The sequence below is a fragment of the Dendronephthya gigantea genome, unplaced genomic scaffold, assembly GCF_004324835.1.
Source record: "Dendronephthya gigantea isolate DGI-Jeju-01 unplaced genomic scaffold, DenGig_1.0 000384F, whole genome shotgun sequence".
Taxonomy (NCBI): domain Eukaryota; kingdom Metazoa; phylum Cnidaria; class Anthozoa; order Malacalcyonacea; family Nephtheidae; genus Dendronephthya; species Dendronephthya gigantea.
Genome location: NW_021163394.1, coordinates 23798 through 30192, shown reverse-complemented (window position 1 = coordinate 30192; position 6395 = coordinate 23798). Strand labels below are relative to the sequence as shown.

The 6395-nt window shown below is 33.8% G+C and overlaps 1 long non-coding RNA gene across 2 annotated transcripts; it reads left to right on the top strand.

Annotated features, from left to right (window-relative positions):
* The first annotated feature begins 836 nt into the window (after positions 1 to 836).
* Positions 837 to 6116, top strand: LOC114542730. 2 transcript variants are annotated; one of them, XR_003689744.1, is made up of 4 exons: positions 837 to 861; positions 1669 to 1777; positions 2835 to 2908; positions 5473 to 6116. It is a non-coding gene; the product is annotated as an uncharacterized LOC114542730 (long non-coding RNA). The 2 variants fall into 2 exon arrangements; XR_003689743.1 differs by lacking the exon at positions 5473 to 6116 and having other exon boundaries at positions 2835 to 3290.
* Positions 6117 to 6395: the final 279 nt, after the last annotated feature.

Sequence of the window (6395 nt, the reverse complement as noted above, 5' to 3'; positions counted from 1 at the left end):
TTTCTCACGATCCTAGTCACCTTTCAGGCATTCACAAAATTATCCATATATTCTGATTCTTCTCGCAAAATACAGTGCGTTTCACCACCCTCCTATGATTCCTCTTTGCCAAATTCAAAGAATGCGTATTTCATGTTAAAATACGAAAGAAAAACGCACTAAATTCTACCAGTATCGGTTATAAAACGTTGAATCAACGGATGACAAACTACATACAAAGACGCGCTCAAAATTTGAAAATAATGCGTGGCGGTTAAACAAGTCCCACATAACCTTGCGGCCTTGTTTGGGCAAAACGCCCGCCATCTAACCTGCGAACGGGCATATTATGAAACAGATATGAGATATGTCATGTGTGTGAAATATTCGTGATTTGTCTTTACAAAACGAATGATTTCTGCTGAGAATTTTAACTTTAAGACTTTAAAAGTATGTTGAGAGAACCTTACAAAAAATGCGATTATATTTCTCGACCAATGAATAGTGTACTAAAAATGTTATATTTTAAATTGCATAAAGGTCTCATTCTGTATACATATATTCTATAGAATATTGTGTAAAGCATGTTCTATAGAATATATTATTGGATATTTAATGTGAATGTTCAATAGAATATACTATAGCATCTCTAAATTCTATAGAATATTGTGTACAGCATGTTCTATAGAATATATTTTACTGTGAATGTGCAATAGAATATTCTATAGCATCTCTAAATTATATAGAATATGGCAATGGAATATGCTATAGGATAAGAAGTCCTATAGAATATTCTATGGGATTTAGAATATGTTATAGCATATTCTATAGGATTCTATAGAACATTTTCGTAAGGGTTATGAAAATATTTACAAAATAAAGGTATGTTGAGATGCTTAAATTATTTATACTATTTTTAAGAGTGCCATTCATACTATTTTTCTTTACTTACCAAAAAGAATCGCAAAAAAACAAAAAACTTCCAAGTTTTTTTTCATATTCTTTTTCCCTTCTCTGTCCTTCTTTTTTTGTGACTAATTCCCCCTTGTACTCAAGGAGGAATTCTCCTTTCTGGAATGCCCTCTTTGTGAAGATACCATAACCTTCATATTAAGAAAGGTTTTTGCTGATAAAATCATGCAAGCTGGCTATAGGCAGATAAAATGCTTGTGCACTTAGATTAGTAATTTTATACCATGAATCATGGCAATGAAAGAAAGGCAACGCTCAAAGTAGGTGCACATGAAGTTGATCTAACCCCGAAAGAGAAAGAAAATGAGTTTAAAAACTAAGTTGCTAGTCAAGTTGCTGGTAATATATAATAGCTAGGGCAAGTTGGACATGTATAAACTGGTTGCCCTCAACAAAAATAACTTGCCATCAAATAATTGTTCCATCAAAAAAGGGGCAGTAAAATGACATGCCAATTAGGCAAGCAGTGGTTATTGTTTTTGCCTAATTGTCACAGGCAAATGTATAGGTGTTAAGTTATACCATATTTGAAGTTTTAAAATCCAACTTTTTGGGTGGTGGCATGCATGCACATTTGCTGTGTGGCAACATAATAATTAGCCCCATAACTTTAATAATAAGTTATCCTAGCAAGGCCCTGCCTTGCATCCTGAAGTCCTAATTATTAATATAAAGAAGGTGTATACCAATGTTGTTGTTAATAAATCTTTGTTCCAGATCTTCACTGTCATTTGGTAGCGAATTTGGTTCTCTTTGTTCCTAGAAAGCGAGAGCCTTACAACATGATCAATATCTTTACAAGAGAAACACTGATATCGACTCCAAGGTAATCAATCATTGTGAAATATATCTTTTATATTTGGCTGTATAATATTGCATACCCATTATTGGACAAGGTTTTACTGATAGCATGAAAAATTGGTGGTCTTTTTTTACAATCTCATAGTAATTTGATTTATCTGAATTATCTGTCTGAAAAGTTGGGCTTGATTAAAAGAAGAATTCAATTATAGTGGGGCAAAATAAATTTGCAAATATCATAATTATATTGATTTCCGATGTTTAATCAAATTTTTAATTCTTGGGTATGAAGTACACTATAGTTAATTATTTGTGTCTTTAATCAAAGCAATCAATGTAATTCAATGTGTTTTAAAACCTGATTTAAACATAAGAAACCTAATGCTCCCATTTATTCATTGGGCACCAGCTGATATTTCAATTGGTAGACATCAACCTTAAAATTGAAATAGCTGTGTCATATTGATATATTACAGGCTAATGTTAATGCTTAATTTGAAGCGAGTATGTCTATTGGACACATATGTACCAGCTATAGAAAGTATCAAGATATAGCTGAATTTAATTATTTCTGATTTTCACACATATACAGAGAACCCTTTATAAATCGATCTACAGCAGTTAAGTTAATACAACTTAGATTTGAGAATGAAAAACTACACTAGCTATGCTACTATGCATCATTTGATTAAATCTATATATGCACTTAATTGTATTGTAAGAATATCTCAATAAAAAGTAAACATGTATTTGGAAATGTCAGGGCCGATTGTGGTTCACAGCCCTGAGGAATACATATAAGTATTGTTGCTTTTTGCAGCTGTTTATAAACACCTCACATTAATAACTGATTTTACTTAGAATATACTTATTATTATGACTATTTAATAAAGGAAATCTGCAAGCCTGAGAAGTTGCAGTATGTATTAGTTTAGAGATACTGAACCAAACCTTTTCAGGCTATAATGTTCAAAAAAGAATCCATCATATCTAGGTAATGAATGGTGAATTACAGGAATAGGGGCACCATCTCCTTGCAATTAATTGATGTTTTTTAATTGACATGTATTTTTTTCCCTTAGCAAAATCACTACAGATTGGGATATGTTCATAACACTGAATTATGAGTATAAAGGTGCAAAAGTGATATAATACGGTAAATATCACATGATATTGGAATTAAAATAAAAACATGGGTATATAGTTAATAGCAGGGATATAGTAAACACCCATTTGCTGGTTATATATTTTGTCATTTTTTTAAACTTTTTCTTATTGTGGTTCTTCATGATGATTTATTATGCATCACTTGAATGTTGATGCAAATGTTGATCGACTGTTTCACCATAATCATACCATACTTTAGTTTATAATCAAAACTCAATATAATATAGCATGTAATTAGGCTAGTGCATTTGAAATATTTACACATATGCACATTGTAAACCAATATGTGTCTGTGCTTTTGCAAGAAAAATGCACCAGGCTGTCTATGTAGAGCAAAAATCTTCACATATGCGTTGATAGATTTCAAAATTAGATTGTAGTTTAATAATTTTTTACTGTGCACAATGAAATTTTCAAATTTCGGACTGGATTTCTTAAGCCTTAATTGATCTTATATTGCCCCTGATTGTATTAACAAGTCTTCAATCGCAGTCAAATTTACCGAAATAATTTGATTACAAGATAGTAGGGCTTGCATTATTTGATAATTGTTTAGAATCCATTCAACCCCTTAAATATCGGTGATTAGCTATCACTACTGACTTCAAGCATCCACATCAGCTGCAAGTTCAACATGTTGTATTTTATAGTTTAGCGTTGCGCCGTAATTTTTTGTTTAGTACATTCTGCAAATACTCGTGAAATATTTCAAAATCTTGTAGATAAAATAAGTAAAAATTGTATACCATATACAAAACCATTGTATAAATGAAAAATTTTAGACAAATAAAACGATCCCGGTGTTTGAATAAACACGTTTCGTTTAGTATATTGCACCTTCATTTTGACCTTGGGTGCAAATCGTCGTACGCGGCAAGGAGCAAGGTCATTCGATCGTGAAGGGCAAATAGGTCCGTCCGAATGTATGAAAAGCCGAAATGAAAATCGTAACTCTGCCATCCGTGTCTTATTTTATTCATTTTCCAACTTGTTATTGTTCTTTTGAATAATGGCACAAACCTGATAGACCATTTGTAAGGACATTTTATTATTTGCGCTAAACGCGCACATTTAATACACCTGGTCATGGATGCAAAGACACTGTATTACTCTGACTTTGTTGTTTCAGTATTAACTACTACTTGATTTGATTATCCAAAAATTGCGGAAAAGAAATCCAAATAAATGTTCTAAATATATTATTGGCATAGTTACACACACTTTTCTTTCTTCATGTACATGTAAAAACGGCTAAATACAGTACGACGAATTGTGAACTGCTAACTTACCTTTATACGACGACTTTTTCTTGTTTCTTTTTGGTCGGCCATTTTGGTCAAGGCCCTTCTGAAGCCTTAAAATGTTCAATTCCTGAACATAAAGATAACATAAAAATATAAAGAAACTAAGACGAAATTCGTTGATCTAATAACTCCATTTAACATTTTCAAAGGTTGTTGTAGTGCAGTACCAGGATTTTGGTAACAACGTACTGTTCCGCGAGCACCATGCCAGCAAGATATACACCGTAATTTTTCACCTTTGAGTTTGACCAAAGTGAGCGAAATATTCGTACGTTAATAAAAATATGTACGTTATACACTCTTTTGGGAAGACATGGTTAATTAACAAACCAGTTGTGAAAGATAGAACTTACTTTCTCAGGAAAACTTGCTTGGCCTTCGCTTTGGTTTTTGTCTTTGAAGTGCTTTGAAGTGCTCCTCGTTTGAAACGACGAACAGAAAACAGTTAAAAAGAAAAACTGTACATAGTATACGCTGTTAGAACTTGTACCAGGCGTGTTTAATCACACAAAACAAACGCAGCATATATATGGAGTGCTGTTTCGATAAAGTTTTTTTTCAGAAAATTTTCTTGTTGATTCAACTTCCAGTGTTGCTTGAACAGCACAGATATCAGTCGAATGCCCCAAGCTAGAAAGCATGCAAGAATTCAGTCGATGCAAAGGTTGCTTGATACATGGTTTTTGCTTGTTCTGTTGCGTGATTGGCGGTTAATCGCGCTATATTGTATATAAGGATTTTGATTGACTCTTTTCGATTACACGTCATCACTGATTTCGCTTGCTATTCTAATAGTCCCTTTTGATAATTGTAGCTATTCCACATTCATTGGTAAAAATTAAAAATAATCATTAAAAATCTCTAAAACCCATCTCATTTAAGGTGGTTCTGAATTGAAAATGTAATTTTGTAACGTAATTCTCGAAAGGGCGTATGTTTTTAAAGAATATTCAAGTTGACTAAGCGAGTTTAAGATGCGCCAAATCTACGACGCGGACGTGACATTGAAACTGCTACTAGTGTTAGGAAACCAGTATTAATTTGTTTTACATACGGCTCTGACGTTGTTTATTAAAAAGCGTCTATAATTTCCATTCCTGTTGGAAAACTGTAGAAAATAGAGCAATTTTAATTCACGTCCGCGTCGTAGATTTGGTGAATCATAAACTCCCTAATAATAAACAAAAGACCCTTGTCTACTAATCCAAGCAGTTAGGGCCATTTTCAATCTTGGCTTACTCTTTTGTAGTGTTACCGAAATACGCTATTTGGCAAGCAAGCAGTACTCTTTTTGCGGCATAACAAATGCTCATCATTTTTTCTGTGAGACAACGGGGATCTATAGTCTTTTACCACATGCAGGACTTTTACAAATAAAGCTGTCCATTGCCATCGTCCGTGATTTACAGCGTTCATCATCTACATTAATCTACTGTCAATGATCTAGTGTGGTCTTCCGACATCGACACTCCTAGCGATGGCAACCATCATCTGCCATCACCTAGTGCCATCTTCAATTACTATTATACGCTCTATCTTCTGTCACCATCATTGTCATGTAATGTCATCCACCGTCCTTTTGTAATCCCTTGTATGTAATTACGCGATTATGTCTGTGGTTAATAATTTTCTTTGGCTTTGCTAGGCTTTCGTCTGCCTTGTTGAGAACGTCAATTAGCGCTGACTGTTGTAATTTCTTGTATCTACCCTGTGAATACTTTATGGTATAACAAATACTTTATGGTTTCCGTGTTTGCAGGGCCGTATCTTAATTGCGGGGGGGGGGGTGTATACTCATATATTCGTCGTATGCCCGATTGATTTCCTTTGTACGCTATTGTTCCTACGGTATATTAACATGAATATATGAATATACCCCCAATTAAGCTTCTAGCTACGGCCCCGCGAGTTTGGAATACAGGGTGTCCCAAAAAAAAAGCAACCACTTAAATATGCAGAACATTAATACAGCTCTAAAGCGCAATAGATAAGCACCTCTGGGAATTGAAAATGGCTCTTAATCCTTCATTTACAATGCTAAAAGTCATTTTAGCTGAACTATGGTGCAAACCCGAACAATATTAATATTCTTGCATATTTAAGTGGTTGCGTTTTTTTTGGGACACCCTGTATATGGCCTGATCCAAACACACGGGAATGTTGCGAGAGTTA